This window comes from Mus pahari, chromosome 16 (assembly GCF_900095145.1).
Source record: "Mus pahari chromosome 16, PAHARI_EIJ_v1.1, whole genome shotgun sequence".
Taxonomy (NCBI): domain Eukaryota; kingdom Metazoa; phylum Chordata; class Mammalia; order Rodentia; family Muridae; genus Mus; species Mus pahari.
The window spans coordinates 59,326,704-59,347,177 of record NC_034605.1 but is presented as its reverse complement, the minus strand read 5'-3'; positions in this window follow the sequence as shown (position 1 = coordinate 59,347,177).

The window sequence follows — 20,474 nt, the reverse complement described above, 5'->3', positions numbered from 1 at the left end:
ATCAAACACAGCTCTCTTAGACACTCCTGAAAGTTACTATGGAAGGAAGTTTATGAAAGAAAATCCAGACTGCTCTGTTGATATTTTTCTTTCAACGTACAAAGAAAGGAACACAGAGTTAATACAGAAAGTTTGTTAAAACTTGGGGGAAAAGACGAGGTCAGTAGAGAATCCATCCATAGTACCGATAGAAAAGACCTCATAATATACAACTCTTCTTTTATGCACCTGACACCCAAGCCCCCTTCAGAATTACTCCCCTGATTTCCCTCATCTGCTTGCCCATGTATGGCATGGGCAGCCAGCTCCTGCAGGGCACACCTCCTTGTCTCCTCCCCTCACACAGCCTCACAGCCCCAACTGCTCCCCCATGCTCCCCTTTGCCTTGTGCACATATGACACTTCCATAACCAACGTTACTTTTAATAAGTCTTGCTCAGGCAAATTACTTAACTTTTCTGGGCTGGGGCTTTTCATCTGGCTCCCTTTCCTGGATTTGCCCACTTGAAGGAGCCTCTCATTTTGAGGGTAAAATTCTGTCTTGACAGGCAGTCTGTGTGTGTGTCCCCTGGTCCTTTTATATACCCCATTATAAGATTCCATGGAAACAACTTGATATTTATGGTCCATTGGTGGGCTGCCCTGCTGAGTTTTGGACAGTCTTATCTAAGTCATTTTTGGTGCATTCTTGCTTTTACCAATTCAGAGGTCTGGGCTAGAGAGAGACTTCTTTGGGAGAAGCTACTAGGGATGTCCAGGACCACGCAGTCATGTGTGGCTTCTGGGTCAGGCTAGAACTCTGAAGGGCTCAAAGGAACATTATTCCTGCGCCCACTGAAAATATCCCATACAAGCACGAAGGTGTGAGAGTTCAGGCAGGTGCTCCCTAAGTCACATGCCAGCTCTCTCACTGGTCCAAGAGGAAGTAACTTCCTAAGTTGCAACGCTGTGCCAAAGTCAAAGGGAAAAGGCAAAGGCAGATGGGGCAAAGGTGACTGCTGATCCTGCAGCATCCATTCTTATAAACGAGTCAATAATCCGTAAGGATGCCAGGCCCTGGTGCCAGCCCAACCCTCCCCAGAACGCTCCAGACGTCGGATCCCATGCCATAGAAGGTGGTTTGTGGAGTTCAGAAGGATGGTGAGGTGAGGCCTACAAGATTCTGGCACTGCTTTTCAACATTCTGAAACATGGCATTGCCCAGAGAAGCACTTTTGCCCAGTCATGAAAGAACAGGATTAGATCCCAGACAGAGGACCACATGATACCAAGCTTGGACTGCTCCCAACCCTCCATCAACCCCATCCATTAAGGTACTGGGACCAGCCAGGAAGACAGCATCCAAGGGTGTGTTCAGTAGAGACACCATGTCTGAGAGTGATGTCAGGAAGAATCAGAAGAGGGACCTCAGACAGGGGCACACATGCGCACACATGGAGTGCTGACCTGTCCCTGGATTGCCTGACCTCTGAGAGAGTCCTGTTGTCCTCATGACTCCACATACAAAGGAGTCAAGGCTGGGAGACTCAAAAGGAGCTCGCCAGAGTGGCCGCATGGCTAGTAAAGCAGAGTCAGCATATTAAGAGAGCAGCCCCACCCCCAGCCTGTTGTCCCCCAAACCACCATGCAAGCTGTGGCCTGTAGGGAGTAGAGGGAGCCCCAAGTGTGTGAAATCCTGAGTGAACGTATGACAGATGCCCACTGTCAAGGTTCCCTAAAGCATCGGACCCTTGGGAAAATGGGAAAGCCCCTCTCTCGCCACAAGGCTCAAGGGGATAGAAAAGCTTTCCCTGCGGCTCCAAGTGTGAATGTTCACAGTGTGTGCAGAAAATGTCCACCAGAGCCTTCCCTCTCCGGATGCTTATGCCTTAAGACCGCTCCTCCACAGAGATGGCTCCTGCAGACCTTAGCTAAACCTGCCTCTAATTTCAAACGTGTGCAGTAACCCCGCCTATGAGTTCGACTGCATACAGCAAACCACGGAGGTTCCAGGATACTGCTGTTTCTCCATCAGAGAGCCCCATCCACCCAGTCCCAGCGTTCCTGTGTGTCTGTCTTTCCTTCTTTCCCTCAATGTCCCAGTCAGGTCTATTCCCTGAAACCCTACCTTTTTTTTTTTACGTCAAGATTTAGTCAGCAACCCCCATCTTCCCAAATCCTCTCTAGTAAAGAGGCAGCTTTGGTAAGGAAAGTCTCCACTCTAGAGAGTGGAGAGGGCACTGAGCCAAAGTTCAGATTCGCCTCAAAGTCAAGGTCCTTTGAATTAGTATTGCTTGCCCAGCCTCAGAGGCAGATAGACCTCACATAGCAAGTTCCAGGCCTGGCAGGGCTACACAGTGAGAGACTGTGTCTCAAACAAATGACAGAGCCCACCAGCAGACGGTCTCTACTCCTAGCATAAAAGAGCAGGTCTTATCTATGACCCCGTAAGTCTCTCTGGGATGGTGCTCCGCAGGCTCACCAGAGGGGATTCCAGTCAGCGAGCTACTCCGCTGGTCCCCCCCCCCCCCCCCGGCTATGACTGCCTGCTCTCTCCAGACAACCCTATTTCAGGTGCTAACTCTGAGGAAGCATTCGGAATTTCAACCAAAAAATAAAAGCGCAGCTGAGTAGGCTGGAGATGCAGCTTGGTAGCGGAGGGCTTGCCTAGCCTGCGTAAGGCCCTGGGTTCAAATCCTAGAAGTGCAACAAGGAAGCAGATACTCATTTTAGTGCAAAGGGGTCCTTCATGGTTAGGTCTGAAGTACATCCCTGGCATCTGCATGGACACCTAGGTAACTTACAACTAATATTTCACTTTCTGAATACTGGGGGCTCTTGGAGGGGATCCTTCCTAGTCCTCACATCAGGGATCTAGGGCCCAGGCCAAACTTTATTGCCTAAGTCTATAAGGGATTCCTTTAGTTAGTTAGTTAGTTGGTTTGTTTGTTTATGTGCATGTGCTTGGCACAGGCTAAATGTCCAGGTTAGAGGACAACTTCCAAGAGTCATTTCTCTCTTTCTACCATGTCAGTTCCAAGGATGGAAGTCAGGTGGGACTCAAGCCTTCAGACCTGGTGGCGAGTGCCTTTACCCACAGAGCAATCTTCCCAGCCCTCAGGGACTCCTGAGTACAGTCTGGCAGCAGCCAGCCTGCTTCCATCCTTCCACTTAGACTGTCTAGACCCCTCCTTAACCTTCTCTGTTGAAGCAATTCCTCTGTCTGACTGTGGCAAGGCAGAGAGGGCTCTCCTAGTGGGGCTCCCTCTGGAGACGGGCTCATATCCACGAAGCAGTCACCACTTCTATAAACCACCAGAAAGTCATGGGAAATAAGATGTGAAGTGCCCCAGTGAAGGGATGGCTGAGCACACTGAAAGAAAGAACTTCAAATACATTGTTTCATTACTGGTCAAGTATATGTTCCATGTCTGTGAATTAGTTAAACTAGTAGCACTGTTGAACGTTTAGGACATCAAAGTCTTGCAACAACAGAAGTTACTTCCTTTCTAATGCAGCAGCCACACATCAGGGGCTGGGTTGATCCTATTATTAGTCAGTCCTTTGAGAAGAAATGTTCTGGCAGTTTTCAGAAGTCAGCACACTCCAGAAAGTAGGCCTTGGTGGGGTCTTCCATCTGTCTGAGCTCTCTCCGGAGCTAGCCTGGAGTGGGCCGCAGGGCTGCTTCCAGACAGGACTGAGTCATGACTGGCGGGCGGGGAGACATTCAGCCCATAGGGAGCCAGACGCACACACGGTGAAATCAGCGCCTAATACAAGGCTCTACGCAAAAGCAGCTCCTGAGGGAAGTACCAACCGCACGCCACACCACACAGCTGGTGTGGGCAGGGAGGGGAGCAGGGGTCCCAGACTCTTCCCAGAAGAGGTGATTCATCATCTGAATGAGAGGGAAGCTGTGTCAGCAAGGTAGCCTGCAACTCCTCAGGCAGAGACTGTTCGGCTGGCTTACTGGTTCCTGTTAGTACTTGATAAATTGGGAGACGCAGAAGAGCACAAAGAAGTCCTGTTTAAATGCACTAATTCCGACTGGCCAAATAAAGCCGTCCTGACTTTTTACACTAAATCTCCATCTTTGACCCTCCCCTCTATGGTGTAGCATATTCTCAACACAGTGAGGTTTGATCCATTCAGTCTTCTCGAAGGTAGATCATCTCATTCTTCTTTGGGCCACTTCTCCAAAAGCAAGACGCCCCAAAGTAGGCCCTGAGAGTTGTGGGCCGTCATGTCCTCTGCAGGAACACCACCCAGCATCGTGTGTTGGTGCTATTCTTGCTTCTGCTGAACTTTCTGGTCACTTGCAGTTTCCAGGAGACAAGGCAAGGTGACAAGTGGAGGCCTTTACGGTCTGCAAACACCAGTGTCTCTCTCTCTCTCTCTCTCTCTCTCTCTCTCTCTCTCTCTCTCTCTCTNTCTCTCTCTCTCTCTCTCTCTCTCTCTCTCTCTCTCTCTCTCTGTGTGTGTGTGTGTGTGTGTGTGACCAAATCCAATAAGCGCAGATCCTACTGAGCCCTTGGGACGATGTGGCAGAGTCTGCCAAGTTTGGGAAGGACACAGGTCTCAAGGCCAGGCTCACTAAGGTTCGGCACGGTGATTAATGTACGGCGCAATGTGCAACCTCCAGCAAGTGTTTATTTAGATACAAGGCTCACTGAAGCCCCTCCCCCACTGGAATAATGATGCTGTGCCACCGTGAGTTCTTTTTTCCTTTAGTTTCTATACTTACTCTGGAGACCCAAGTTGTCACTTCTAACCAGAGAGTTAAATGGAAAGGCAGGCAGGCAGGCAGGGTCATGAGACCCAGGCTTTCAGGCTCTCTCTCTCTCTAATCGATTCCAGATGTGGGGATTGGCACGGTGTCAGCTCTGGGACAATAACGAATGGGAGTCCTTTCCCCAGCTAGCAGCTACCGGTCCCAGCAGCATGGCCTGTGTGTTTTTATTTCAGAGGCTTCACTTGGCTGGAGGCATTGGCCCATGTTGAGTGTTTACCTGGCAAGGACCTCAGAGTAGATGACAGCAAGCCATAAAGAACCGCGTAGCCCAAGATGTCTCCTCCAGAAGAAGGCCACAGAATGCTTCTAAGTGACCCTTAAGGTTGCAGGACCGGGGTCGCAGTAGAGGCTAGATTTTCTCTTACTGTAGAAATGGCACCGTAGGAACCATTAGCTCAGGACCCTGTACTTCCTATAGATGAAATTCTTGTGTGTTCTGTGGTCCAGAAGGGAGGAAGCAAGAGAGGGTAATTCCCAACTGCAGATGCTTACAAAGATGAGCCACATGCCTGAGACAGAATCAAGTGACCGGGGCCACAGACGGGCATGCAAAGGGACCTAGTAGGGACAGTTAGACCTCTCTTCGTGCAAGAGATCCTGCGGAAGTGGTTGGATCCGGCTTGATTCAAGTGGTTGACCTCCCTCCTTGAGGCAAGGTCAGCCTTGAGCACCTTGGTCTGTGACCCAAACTTTTCACCTGTAGCTTGCAGTCTTGAAGCCAAGTTAGCTGAGCCCAGCCTCCCGTGTTGCGCTTGGGTTCTCCCCTGGGTTTCACAGTCTCCTCTGCATTCTCATTCACTGAGCAACTTCTTTTGCCATAAACCACGGGGAGAATCAGCCTGAGGGTCGGAAACTGGAAAAATGCACGGGTTGGTTTGAGTTAAGTGCCACCTTCTTCAGCAGAGGAATGGGAAGTTAATGTGGCCAGGATGGTACTGCCAACGGTCTGGAGCCAACCGTGAGATTCCGATGGTTTGGTAGTGTAAGAATTAGCTTTGTGCTCTCAGGAACACAAGGAGTACTGGCTTGTGGCTTTCCAGGAACATGCCACAAATAGAATATTCTGGAAGGTCTCAGAATGTCTTCATTTTGGGTCTTAAAAAGAATGATGTTTAGTCTCAGTTGCCTTTGATTTGTTGGTGAATAGGGCTGTTTCCCTGAGTCCGTGAATTTTGTCAGTTTGAAGAGACTATCCTGAAAGGGATGAGCCGGGGGGGGGGGGGGATCTCAGCATTATCCACAGAGGCTCATAGAGATACAAAGACTAACAGGGAGATACTAATTCACCCAAGGGGGGAGAGAAAGGTCTGCGAAGGGTAAAGGTCACTTTGGGGCGGCAAGAAAAGCTGAGGTGTCAGCCGAGTGACTAGATCTGACTTGCTAGGACCGAGCGAGTATGAACGGACAACCCTGCCTCCTCATCCCCGCTGATGACTCTGCTCTTCTCTGGTCTGGGACAGCAGATGCAGGCTGAGACACGTCACATCATTACATTTACCATTACCAGCCCGGAGCCCCAGCCCAGGGATCAGTGGCCATACATTCTTCTTGCAGGCCAACTGCTCCCAAATAAATCCCGATGCTGGAACCACGTGTGAACACACATTTCAGAATATTGTTTCCTAGGGATTCACACCTTGGGAGCCAGCAGGTAGGATACTGGTAGCTCTGTCTGGCTAGACTGGGTTCCATGCAGTGCTGTGCAAGCCCAGAGAAAATACAAGGAAAGCCCAAGAGTTTGCAAGAGGCCTCCCTTCCTCTTAAACTTAACAACCAACAAATGCTTACCGACGCATTAGCTGTGGGACTGCATACTCGAGCAACTAGGGCAGAAAACATGAAACTTTAGAAGATTCTCTGTGTTTGCCAGATGCATGTCATTATCTAGGAAGACAGGGGAATAGGTGACATCAAATTCAAGACCAGTAAACATGCATCTCTTCAGCTAATGTTAGGAGAATCTTCTGTTCTCAGAATCCAGCCTGACTTCTACTTGCCCACTACGGTTTAGCATAGACAGCTCTTTCTCTAGGATACTCGTGTTGCAGACCATAACCTGGTAGGCACCCTTCTCTGGACTTCTTCCATTGGCCCTGTTGGTCTACTGTCACCATGGCAACCAGTGGCATGCCAGTCCTCCTGACTAGATCTCCAGATTGGTGAGGGTGGGGGAATGTCTGTCCCATTCCCAGAATTCATCACCAGCCCATTTTTTATTCATGAACTACCTGGCAGGAGGGGAGGGGAAAGCCACTGCGGGCCTACAGTCTTTGGAGAAAGTATGCCTTGAGAGTTCCTTGGAGTAAGTTTAAAAAGGGAAGATGGTGAGAGGCATGGAGCCTAGATGTGCCATGTTTCCACTCCCCAGGACATTCAATGGGAACAAACCCGGGAACTATTGCTCTTAGCAAAGAGGGAGGGTGTTCACTAAAATGGACCCCTCTCCCGTGCCAGGAAGGTTTCTGAGATGCCAACTGTGCTAATGATTCTTACCACTCTGCAGAGTGGGCTACCAGCAGGGGCACTTCATGGAATATCTCATCTGATCTTTCTGACGACTTTGCTGAAAAGACATGTGTCTTCATTTTCTTGCGGATGAGGGGCTGAGCCTCAGGAAGGGCGGGACTTGGCCAGCACTGCACAGGGACTGAGCCAAGAGTCTTAGCCAGGGCTGTTTGGCTCAGAATCAGCAATCTTCAAATACATTGCTTATAAACCTCCTCAAAGAATTGACCTTCTTGTACCTTTTCTAAAGCTTGTATGTAAAGATTCTTTTATTATATATTTAAATCATTGCCTAAAAAAAAGTTAGAGCATTATGTTGAATGTGTACATACTTTCTTTTTTTTTTTTTTGTCAAAATATTGGAGATGTAGATTTGGTTCATATAATTATTAAAAAAAAAAAAAAATCTCTGCCCTGTTTCAAGTCCATCTCTGCCCAGGCTTGGGCGAGTGACTGCGCTCGTGTACGTGAGTGTTCTGTGTAATTGGAAATAACAACGGAGCCTACAGGCTGCTGGGAGGGTTGGATGTGCCACGTGAGCAGGGAGGATTAGCACAAGGACCGGTCCACACAGCTCATACTGACACTACTGAGTGACTTCAATGTGCCACCGGCCTGCGCTGTCACACTTCTTGCCCAGACTTCTTTGGGTGAGAACAGCAGGACTTCAATTTAATCCAAATGAGCATATTATTACCTGTCTTAGTCTAGATCCAGGGAGAAAGACAAACCTATTGCCTTACTAGAGACCACTGCGATAGAACCGGGCGCACACTTTGCCTGCTTCTTGCACCGGTCTCGGAGCCTGTGCCGTCAGACTGCCTTCCCTGGCAGTTCTGGCACAATGCTTGCGGTGTGCTGCTTACAGGGAAGTCTTGCTTTCATTAAGGTGAAAAGAGAAATGGGGGTGGGGAATGTGCCATCTAAGAGAAGGGGTGCTCTGGGCATGCCCATGGAGGATCTAGAAATTGGTTCTGGTACGGTTTACACATAGGCCCTGAAAGATCTTCCTGTAGCCTGTCAGGGGGTGGTATACTATTTTACAGTCCCCATTTGTCCTTGAAGTATTGGGACCACATGTAACTGAAATAGCCTTTTCTCAGCGGAGGCCAGCATCCCAAGACATATCCAAAAGCTTTCTCATTCTGTCCTCTCTAGGTCAGTGGCTCGGCAGATGCTCGCTCTCTTGCTAATGGTCTTCAGCCCAGCATGGTAATATCTCTGGTATGCCCTGGAGCTCTACTGTCCTTCCCATTGGAATCCTTAGTAAGTGTGTGGCGATCAGTTCTGTCTCCATTTCAGAGTCGTGATGGTTGGGAACTTTAAGATACCTGACGCCCTGCGACACACCATGGGCAGACTAATCTAGAATATTCTTAATCTAACAGACGCAGAGTTGTGCACACTTACTGGACGCAGCGTGACAGTTCGGGACACGTACACAGCCTGCTATCAGACAAGGCTGGCTACCTTATCTATAAACGGGAACATGACTCATTTCTTGGTGTTGGTGTTCTGGGTTGAATATGAACCCCGTCTCCAAAAGGCTTATACTTGGAACAGTTGATCTCCAGTTGGTGGTGGGAACTTAGGAGGTGGGGTCAAGCTGGAGGTCGTAGGCCCCAAGAGACAAACTTTTAAGGTTATACTCCTTTCCCACTCCTGTATCTTGTCTCCTGAGGTGAGGCGTGACCTCTGTCACGAGTTCCAGTCTGTCGCTGCCACACGGTAGGTTATGCCTTACTGTGAGCTCAGAATCACCAGTCAACGGCTCTGGACTGAGACCCTTAAAAATAGGAGCCCAAATAAATCCTCCATCCCTCTACCAGGCCATTCTATCACAACATTGAAAATCTGACTAGCCTAGTTGGAAGCACTAAAGGAAAGCTCTGCTAACCAGCTACTTTGAGACTATCCCTAACTGTTGACCACAGTTACCCTGCTGTGTCATAGAACAGTCAAAGTCACCTCTCCCACTCAACTCCATCTCTGGACCTATTAGCCTTCCTCTCTCAGACCTTTCCCCTCATGGCCCTCCTGGCTTCTGGTAACTAAAGTTCTACTCTCTGTTCCCATGAGACCCACACTTTAGCTTCCATATACAGCTGAGAGCATGCAACATTTGTCTGTCTGCAGGCGTCGTTGGGGTTTGTTTGCTTTGGGAGTTCTCAGGTGATTCTTATGGGAAGCCAGGCTGAGAAGCACAGACACACCTAGGCAGCCACCACACACACACACACACACACACACACACACACACACACACACCCCTGCTATCTCAATGCCCCTGAGCACCAGGCAGCCTCTAGCCCTTTCCCACCCATGGCAAGACTTCCCCATCCTGGCCTTTGCTCTCCCTGCCCTAGATTTCCCTCAGACATTCCCCCACTTTCCAACCCTGCTGAGTGACTCACACCTCCAGTCCCTAAGGCCCACCCTTGATCCTCCATCTTCCCCATCTTGACCAGACTTGCTAGCTTTTTAAGCACCCCCTCCCCCAGGACTTCTTCATAGCACGGCATCTAGCCTTCCCCTCACATGCCCTTATGCCCTTTCCTTTCTTACCCTGCACGCCTCCTTCCCGTCAGACTTGGGACCGTGAGGGCAGAGCGAAGCCCAGATGCCCAACTGTGCTCACAGCAGCTGCCTGTGGACAACCCCTTGCCCTGTACCTCATAGAGGTGGCCGAGAAGCCTGGGAACAGCCAGCAGGGCCTGACAGACCTTGACACTCTGCAGAGGAGGCGGCAACCGCCAGGGAGTGGCCTGCTGACTTGTTTCATTAAAGCTGTTAAGGTAGAGCGCTCCCGACTTGCTCCAAGCCCTGGGTTCAATTCACAGCCTTAGTGGCGGTAGGGGATAGCTCTTTTAAAAAATCATTATTCTAAAAGGAGTAGGCAAACCTGATATTAGGCAAATGGCTCTCCCTCTCGCAACACAAGCGTTCCTGTCACATGTCAGTTAACACAGAATTCGGGCCTCTCCCTTCTAAATGGTAGTTTTACCCTTCAGTAGGGCAAGATGGGTTTTTATTTTTCCCCACAACTGGCAGAAACTGACCACCAGACTTCAAAGGAAACGTCCCCCAACCCTCCAGTCACCCATAGCTCACTCTGGCAGCTTTTATTCTGGCTTCAAGACAAACTCGTGATAAAAGTCCTCACATACATAAAAGGCTCACATCTGGCTCAGACTGAGTCAGCCTCTGCTTTCCTTCGAATTACAGAAGGAATCATCCCATAGCTTACCCTTATAGAAAGCCAGGCAGCACACAGATATTTAAACGTCAGAAGCAGCACAGGGAGGGGACCTCACCCAACCATCATTGGCATCCATGTTCCTTCTTCAGTAGGTACCCACTTCTAACACTAACATGCCAGGCCACCCTGCAGACAGACAGGGTCAGCATACGGATCCGCACCGATCGCATTCTAGACAACTCTTGAAGGTCAGATTTGGGACCTGTGGGTTGTAGGTGAATGGTAGGATCCATTCACTAATTCGCGTCTCAACCCCAGCTCTTAGGCACTGGAGAGGTGAGAGAAGGCGCTTTCCTGTGGAGCACAGTAGCCAATGAGAATGGATCACTAACTTATAGAAGTGAGTTGGCCTCTGCTCCTCTCCTGGGTGTGCAGTGTGTAGCCAAAACTCCACAGGCCCTGTTAGGACAGGGCCAGCTTATCTAAAGTGGTTAGGAGCCCCCCCAGACTCCCTAGCGTGAGGTTTGGAACAGGCTGCAGAAGCTGCCGGGAGCCCACGGGGGACCTTTAGGGATATGCAGCCATGTGTCACACTTGGCTGATAACTAACACTCTGAGGGCTGAGCCTGGAATCTCCTTAACAAGTGCAGCTGCTCCCCCGACCCCCGTGGGAGCCAGACCGCCTTATAGACCGTCTCTAACTTCAGCTGTGTCTGTAACTCCACAGAAGTCTCCAGTGGGCTGAGCAGTCCCCACTCCATGCAAACCTAAATCTCCCACAGAAACTTCAGCCCCGAGGAGAAAAGAAAGTGAGGCTTTCTGAGCCAAACGGAGAAACCTGTTTGCACATGCCCACACATTCCAGAGATGAGGCGGTGGTGACATGTCTGCATTAAGAACATCCCTCTCAAAAAAAAAAAAAAAGAAAAAAGAACATCCCTCACTCAAAAATAAGCCTCTAACTAAGAATTCAGAAGTCCATGTTTTTGAGTTCAAATTTCTGATGAGGAAGGCTAAGGAGATGGCTCAGCCAGTGTGGTGCTCAGCGTGCAAGCCTGAGGATCTGAGTTCAGATCCAGCATCCAGGTAAAATGCCAAGTGTAGCAACATACAACCGTGACCTCCGTCACAGGTGGAGGTCGGGTGGGCAGACAGGAGCATCCCTGCAGCTTGTGGGCCAGCCAGTCTATCCAATCAGTGGGCTCCAGGTTCAGTGAGAGAAGCAATATCCAAAAATAAGGCAGGGAGTGATAAAGATACCCAGCATCCACCTCTGGCATCCACATGCATAAGCACATAGGCGTGCATGCAAATGAACATGTGCACATGTGTGTGCACGCACACACTCACACACACACTTTCTGATGAGAGCTGCAATTTTGACATTTATCCAGAAAGGCATGAATTAGACAGGCTGAGAAGAGGAAACAGCTTACCAAATATCAGCATTAATTTCTGAGATTCCAGTCAATTACACAACACGTTACTTCTCCTTCCTCAGAGAACATGAACAAGCAATTGTCTGAAACATGGGCTGTATAAAACCACAGCAGAGACTAATACACGCTTACATGTAAGTGTGTGCTCTCGCGTGCAAAGCAAGGCATACGGCATTACGGACAGAAAGCCCTCATGGTGAGACAGAAGTCTGGCCCCCTAACTGCCCTGGAGATTGGAGGAAGCTTTTCTCAAGTTCGTTTCTGGTATTGAAGCCCACGGGTGGACGATGTAGTTTGTTTTTAAACCTTTGGCTACAAAACATCCAGAGTAAATCCCTCCCCTGTTAGCTTTGGAGGATGACCACTCATCTCAAGATCCTCCTTCACCCATGGACCACAGGCTATCTCCAACACCCACGTTCAGGCACACATGTGAACGCTGAGACATTCGCCTCCCGCTAGCTGTCAGCACGCACGGCTTTGCAATCCCACACAAAACCAGATTCAAAAGATTATCAGATAAGAAATATTTCAAAGCTTAGAACAAAATCCTCATCTTGTACTCCCAAACCGCCTTATCAGAAGGATTTGTCAAGCGCTCTGGGCTGGGTTCTCAAACTCCCAGCCATGTTTGTGGGGAGAAGTTCTGGCCTCTTGGCTTTTCCGGTTCAGGAGGGTTTCATGGAGGGGAGAGAAAGAGAGAGAATCCTAAGATGTTGGTGATGGTGGATTAGAAAGTAATTTGTCAAAGTAAAGAAAACACGGTAGGAAATCACTGTTTGCTGCTAAGGTCTCACATGAGCTGTGTCAACGAAGATGTGAGTGCGGGCTTCCTCATCAATGGAAAAAAACAAAACAAAACATGGAGGCAATTCCGGACTTGCCAGAGATTCAGAGGGAAGAAAAGGATCTTCTCCCATCTTGTTTTGTGTGTAGGAAAGCTTTATGGTGGTGATTTCAACCGAGACGAAATCAGTTGTTAAAATAATGTACTTTTAAGCCAAATGCTACTCAACATGTATGGTATGAACACGTCGGTAACACGGCCCGGGATGGCCTTTGCTGTGGATGTGCCCACCTGAGGAGTCTCACCTCCGCCAGGCTGGTGACTAGAGCGGCTGTGTTTCGGAAGGAAGAAAATAGCAGGGTCAGGAAACTGCAGAGGAAGGAGCCAGGGAGACTTCATGAGCCAGAGAGGACACCAATCAGCAGAGTGACTTCGCTGATCTGAGTGGCACTGCGCCCTGGGACTATACTGTGAGCTCTGTGTGTAAAAGCAAGTCTTCCTTCCTCCCCCTTCCCCCCCTCCTCCTCTCCCCCACTCTCTGTCTCTTCCTCTTTTTCCTTCCTTTCCCCTCTTCTCCTTTCTTCCCTCCGCTCCTCTCCCTTCCCCTTCTCTCTGACATCCTCTCCCCTCCCCCTCCCTCCCCTCCCCCTCTCTGGTGCTGGGTAAGGGACCCCCTCCATCACACATGCAGAGCCCTATCTCCACCCTAGTAAATTAGACAAGTTATACTCCAGGTGCTACCAACCCACGCATTTCTGGAAGGTTTCACATTTTATCAAAATTACAGACGGCTAAGTACTAGGAGGAAGGAGCAGAAATGAAAAGCCCCGTGCCTCATGGGTGAGGGGCCACTTTGTCAAGGTTAAGCCTTCAGAGGCACAGCAGGCTGGAGCAGCTGCACCCATCAGCTAACGGTTCAGGAGTGTGAACATAGAGCCCCTCTCCTAATTCTCAAGGAGCAACAATAAAATATCAAGAGTTATTTCAAAGTCCATCTGAGGAGATGGATGGTTTCTTTCAATGGCACCTCTTTAAAAGTGAACTAGCTAGTCTGTGTGTATAGGGCTTGTCACACTGTGAGGGTGGCAGAGGGAGGAGAGACAAGTGACAATCAAGCAGAAAGAGACAAGTGGCCGTGGGCCTCATCCACGTGAATGAGACGGGGCCAGAGCACAGTCATTCAGAGCGTCACCCATCTGGAATGAGGACGCAATGCCAGCACATCAGTCATGAGCCGGAAAGGACATCAATCAGGAGTTGGAATGGCCCGTTGGCTTTCTGTGACAAGGATCTGGAACCTTTGGAGGAGCCAGACACAGTTTAGGACAGAGCTCAACAATAGTGCCCAACACAATCAGAACTCAGAGGTGGGGAGTGATGCCCTGGCCTCCACAGACCGTGTAGCCTGGGGCCGATGCAGCTGGATCTCTTACCTAACAGGCGCTGACACCATTCTGAGTCCATGAGGTCCGGGAGAGAAACATCGCACTGGCCTACGGGGAGATCTCTTAGCAGGCCATCTTCCTGGTGATCAGCTGAGGTTGGATCCCAGGGTCTCAGGGAAATCACAAAGAGGAGAGCCCTGAACTTCCTCAGAGCATCTGGGTGACCCTGGACAGAGCAGTGAACCCCGTGACGATGTTCACGACGGAGAGGTGAGGACTCCGCTCAGCTGAGGCCTTGGTCCGGGGCACCCTGTTCAGATTTCAGTAATAATCAGTCAGGGTGTGGGGCTTCCGAAGGCAAGGGCAGCGACTCTATTTGGGAGGAAATTCTCCTAGGACAAGAGAGAACAAAACCAGCATGAAGACTACGGAATGGGGGAGCCTCTAGTGAGAGCCCCCGAGGCAAGATTTACCCCTGCAATGACCAGTGTCAAGATATGCCCTTTGACTTCCCGAACTGTACTGTGTTGGTTACTCCCTACTGAAAGGACCTTGGCTGAGGAGAAGTTGGTCAGTGCCAAGTGTGTGGCTTCTTTCCCCAAGAAAGCCATTTGGTTATGAGGACATCTCTCTCTCCCGAAGGCTCACACAAACACCCAAACAGCTGAGTGGGATAGATGCCTACAAAAGCCATCTCCCTTTTCTGAAATACAGAAGGTGGGTGGACAAACAGACATCTCCACACAGGAAGAACGGAGCCTGGATACCAAGGGCTTCTCTTAAAACCCCTCCAAGAACAGTTTTACTCTGCCCCTCCCCAGAGCACCTCAGTGGCACTCAGTGCACTTACAGTCACGTGAGGGATCTGGTCCCAGCTGCTCTCCAAGATCATGCCATTCACCCCTGCCTCTCCCCCATCCCCTATTCTCCAGCCACCAGATACTGTTTCTTTAATGTGACAAGTTTATTTCTGCTTCAGGGACAGTTTAGTTCTCTCTCTCTCTCTCTCTCTCTCTCTCTCTCTCTCTCTCTCTCATGCTTTTCCTTTTTTTCCTCCACTTCTTGTTATTCAGAACATACTTTGAAGAAGCCAGATTCCATGCAGCTCCAGTCAAATTGTTATGTCTGAATAGCTGTACTGTTTGGTTGTCTGTTATATGTGTAATCCCCACTATGTGTAAACTCCTGTGGGCAGTCATCGTAGTCCTTGTTTATCTCTATGCTCGCAGTGTAAAGAGGGATACCTCATACCTACTACTGTCCAGTAAATGTTTATCAGTGGCATAGACTGAACACACAGGCTGGTTTTTGCTGACAGCACAAGATTAATGCAACATATTTCCCCAGGATCAAGCTGGCCATGGAGCGTCCATTCCATCGGAAGCAACGAGCCGACGTGCTTCTTCAGCTCTGCCAATTTAGAGACACGCACAGGGCAATGGGGAAAACGGTCTGGCTGGCCTGTGCACGTGTGCAGGACATGCTGTGCTATGTCCACCCCTTTGGGGTTGGCCCAAGAGATCCAGGCAGTGAGTGTGGTAAGAGCCACAGACAAGGATCCTTTAAGACATGTGCACTTTCCCTCTGGAAGCACCTCAGGAGGTGGATGATACAGGGGTCCCCACACTCTTGCCTCTTTCTGAGGTTTATCACGGAGAGGAACAGGGGTGGCTTGTCTTGAAAGGGGTGTGAGGCAGAGCTCCCCAAGTAAGCACTCTTGAGTGCTGTGACCGTCCTGTTTGTGCTGTGACAGTCCTGTGTGTGTATTAACAGCTAATTGGATTATTTACGCCCATAGAGGGGATTTCGTATTAACCTGAATATCTGGTTTCAGAGGTGTCTCCTAATCTGCTAAATATGTTCACTTTCCTATCATGGTTGGGAGTAAAAAGATGTCTGAAGACAATACAGGGTAGCTGGCCTCCTACCTGCAGAGTGGTCAGGAGACTGACCTGCCACCTGCTTCTCCAGAGGGGACAGGGTGATGATGCCCTCACAGATCTTAAATCTTCTAGTCACTGCACAAAGGGAATTCACACCTGAGTTCAGACCCGGGAGGCAGCAGGGTGCCAGCCTGCTGTTTACCAGGGGCACTGACTCACCTCTGCCTGGCAGAGGGTGGATTTAGAATCCGAATACAAGGGGAAAAATTCCACCTGAAGAGCAGGGGAGGCCTCAGGCCAGGCTGATGAGTCGAGGAAGCCTTGCAAGCCCCGGTCCATCAGAACTTACTCACTTGTGCCTTGGAACTCTTGTCTAAACTTGGCCTGACAGAAGGCCCGTGTCTCACCACCAGAATGAGGCAATGTCCGACTGTGGAGGCTTAGCCATGAATCAGTCCCGAAAGGAAGAGCAGACCTCACTTCAGAGGGGGCCTGAGCTGCTTTTTTTTTTTTCCTGTTCCATCCGATGTGCGCGCACATGCACACACCTGAGATAAACTGACAGCTTAGTAAACTACGTGGTCAACCAGCAAGCGCCCAGGCCGTCTGGTTCTGAGGGATTCCAAGAGGCAAGGAGCTGAGCTGGAGAAGCTGGGCCACAGCAGAAGTGATGAGCCCTGGCACCGAGGCCGGGCTGGGGAGCTGTGTGCTCCTTCTGTTCCTTTGGCTGCCTGAGCTGATCAGTCAGCCCAAGGTCAGCCAATCCCTCCTTCTGAGGCATTCCCACTGAATCACAGCACCCCAAAACAAAGATGAACATTGGAGTGGGAGGCGTGTTGGAGACTTTCCAGACCAATCCCTGTATTTGTAAACAAAGCAAGAGCCCTGCTTTGTCCAAGGTCGCACAGCAAGTTCATCCCGGAGTCAGGACCCGGAAGTAGCCTACGTAACCATCACCTGGCCTTGTTGGTATCTGACTGTACCTCCCCAGAGAGATTCTAGGGAACTCTAAACTCCCTTGATTGCCTAAGGTGTGTTATTCTTTATGGTCCCAAAGTCCCTTAAGAATCTTTAGGACTTTGATTCTAAAATGACGCTTTATTGATGGTCCCCTAGGCTATCTCATGAGACCTGACTATGACGCAGAAAGTTAACAGCTACTTCTGTGGATGTGGATCAGTAGTCAAGGAAATGCCAGGTGAGAAACTTGGTTTGGGGGGGGCGGAGGGAGAGAGAGAGAGAGAGAGAGAGAGAGAGAGAGAGAGAGAGAGAGAGATTATATGTACCACATGTACATAGGTATCCATAGAGGCCATTGGATCCCCTGAAGTTGTGAGTCACCTCAGGTGGGTGCTGAGAACCAAACCAAGGTCCTCTGAAAGAACAGCTAGTGCTCTTAACCACTGAGCACTCTCCCCAGCTCCAACATACCTTTTCTTTAGCCCATCACAGAACAGGATATTGAGGTAAAGGATAAAGCAGCTTAATAGACTGCTACTAAGTTAAAACCTTCGGGTACCAGGAACGGGACTCTAAGCTGTACCCCACCTCAACCTGCCACTCCATCACCTGTCTAACGGGTCTTGACAGACACCCATGGCTCCAGAGGCATCCTCACACCACTCCCCTGGGAATTTACTGGTCTTGGTAGAAGCCTCCCCCCCCCCCATTCTTTAGGAGTGAATGGTGCTAAGGTTACAGCAAGAAGGAAAACAGTGGTGGAATTCTGAAAATGCTCTGGGGCTTGCAACAAAAAGGATGTTTTTAGTAATGCTACAAGGGAAACTCAGGAGGCCCATGTCTGGTTTGTACTGTTGTTAACATTCTGTCTAAGCCCCACCCCATGGTTACCTGGCAACAGCCAGGTGTGCCTGACTCACTATAAAAGGGGCTGCTTGCCCCCTCCTCTCTCTCTTGCTTTCCCTTCCCCCTTCTCTCCCCATCTCCTTCCCCCTACCCACATGCTCAGCTCTTCTTTCTCTCTCTCTCTCTCTCTCTCTCTCTCTCTCTCTCTCTCTCTCTCTCTCTCTCTTTCTCTCTCCCTTTCTCTGCCTCTACTACCCTCTTGACTCCCCTCCTCCATGCCTGAATAAACTCTATTCTATACTATACCATCGTGTGGCTGGTCCCTCAGGGGGAAGGGATGCCTCAGCATGGGCCTCAGAGGCACTGCTCCCCCACACACCTCATTACATCTCCATAGAACATACCCCGCTCTCTTCATCTTTTTATAAACACATCAACTGTCAAGAGGACAGGCTCATCAACCTAGGAGGCCAACCTCTGACCATGTCCATGGGAGCTTATCTAGATTTGGTCAAATGAGGCAGGAGGACCCATCTTAACTGTGCATGACATCATCTTATTGGCTGGGCACCTGCCCCCATCCCTGTTTGCCTCCTGCCTGTGAATGCAGAGCCACCAGCCACCTTCTTCTTCTGCCATTATGCCTTCCCTGACATGATAGACTGCACCCTTGAACCACGAGCCAGAATAAACTCTTCCTCAGCTAAGTTGCTCTAGCATTTTATCCACAGGAGCAGAGAAGTGACTAAGACAGCCAACAAGGAGCCAAGCTGAGATCGCAGCCAAGTATATGAGCAAAGAGGACGGGCACGAAGCTTGGAGAGAGCGGACGAGAGCACAGTGATGTGCCAGGGAGAGGGAGAAGACTCAGGCTCCTCCCCAACCCTCCACCCAGTCACATCCAAGATACAGAACATCTAGAGGCAAGAGTGGGAGCAACTGGGGCAAAAGCAATCTCAAACGAGTAATGGCATACAATTTTGCTGGTGTGCAAACTGAAATGGCTCAGAGTATTCTAAATAAAGTAAGTTTGAAGGTGGTTATCCAAGCAGGCCTGAGACCACCGTCCTTAGCAAAGCCGCTCTCTGGGGCCTGAGGTTTTTGGCTGGTGGGATTTCTCTATTATTTTATAGGACTGTCCCTAAATTATGGTGGTCCACAGTGCCTCAACTGTTGAACATTTGTTTTTCCTTCTGGATGTGTGAGGAATTGGCACAAGGAATCCTTACCTGATCAAACTTCAAGGGCAAAGACCAGAGCGGCTTAGTCTCTAGTGGGAGGTAATATGCCCGTGGGTCACACAGTTCACTCCTTTTTCCTGATAAAGAGGAGCTTTGTCTGAGCATGTGTGGGAAGGAGAACACAGGAAGGCCACAGGTCCTGGGAGAAAGTCTTCAAGCTGCCTGAACAAACACCCTTGTGACATGGCTATGATGAATTTTGGCTGAGTGTACTTGACACTGTGTTTGGGGAGTCGTTGAGTGACTTTCTAAAGGATGGCCCTGGGGATCTGAAGCTCAGGAGCTCTCACTGAAACACATCTGAAAAAATACTGCAAGACCAAGTTACCAGTGCCACTGTGGAGGAAAACTAATCCAACAACAACAGCAACAGGGACACCCACTTGGTTGGCTTCGGACTTGCCCCTTGGTGCTTTATAGAGAAGATGGGCAGGGTCTCAAATGCATGGCAGCTCTCCTACCTTAGCCTCTCATTGGCTGAGATGACCGGCATGAGCCATCACTTCCGGCATGCACGTTGTTGGGTTCTGAAGAAAGAAGGTTGACTGTAGATCAGCCTACAGCCTTCAGACATGTAAGGACTCAAAGCAGGCCTTCTCTGGTTACCGAGGTAATCAGCCTTAAGAATATGATAATGAGTGTTATCGACCTGAAGTTCTTCCAAAAAGGCACATAGATCCCAATTCAGACATCCAGTTAGATTGCATCAGAAAATTCCACAACCTTGCCGTTTCTCTCAGCTGTTCTGTAGCCTAAATATTTAGGCAAAACCAAGAAATGCATCTCTTGTAGCAGATCTTTCTCTCCATAGTTGAAGGTGATCACGAGCTATGTCCAGTGCTGCCTAAACTATTGTGACGTGTTGATCCCTTCCCAATGACTGGCAAACTTAAACAGGTGGTGACAGCTCTCCATGTGTGCAAGTTACTGAATATGAGATTATTACACTCAGCAGGATTCTGAGCGCCATCTCATCTACCTGGCAAGAAGGAAGGGGAATCGATGACTGATGCCTAGACTGGGGGAGGGTGTGTGTGGAAATGCACCATAGCACTACATCAGTGCTCACTTGCTTTTCCTGATCTTTATATCCAAGATATGGCAATTTAAAAAAGTGATTGAGGGTTGTACACACCTTTTACCCATACTTGGAAGGCAGAATTAGGTGAAACTCTATGAGTTGGAGGCCAATCTGATGGACACAGCAGGGTCCAGGCCAGCCAAGGCTACATATTGAGAGTTTGTCTCAAGGAAATGAAACAACAACCACAATCCTAATTTTAACTACCAAAGAAGAGCCGGGAATATAATGTAAAAACCAAGATCATTTGACTTTCAAGAAACTCAAGTTACCAATTTCCGCTTAAAAGCAAAACAAACCCCAAGCCGCAGTGCGTCGGCGAGACTTGGGTTATTCTGGGGGTGGACTAAGACAGTCATTGAAGCATTGGGTACAAT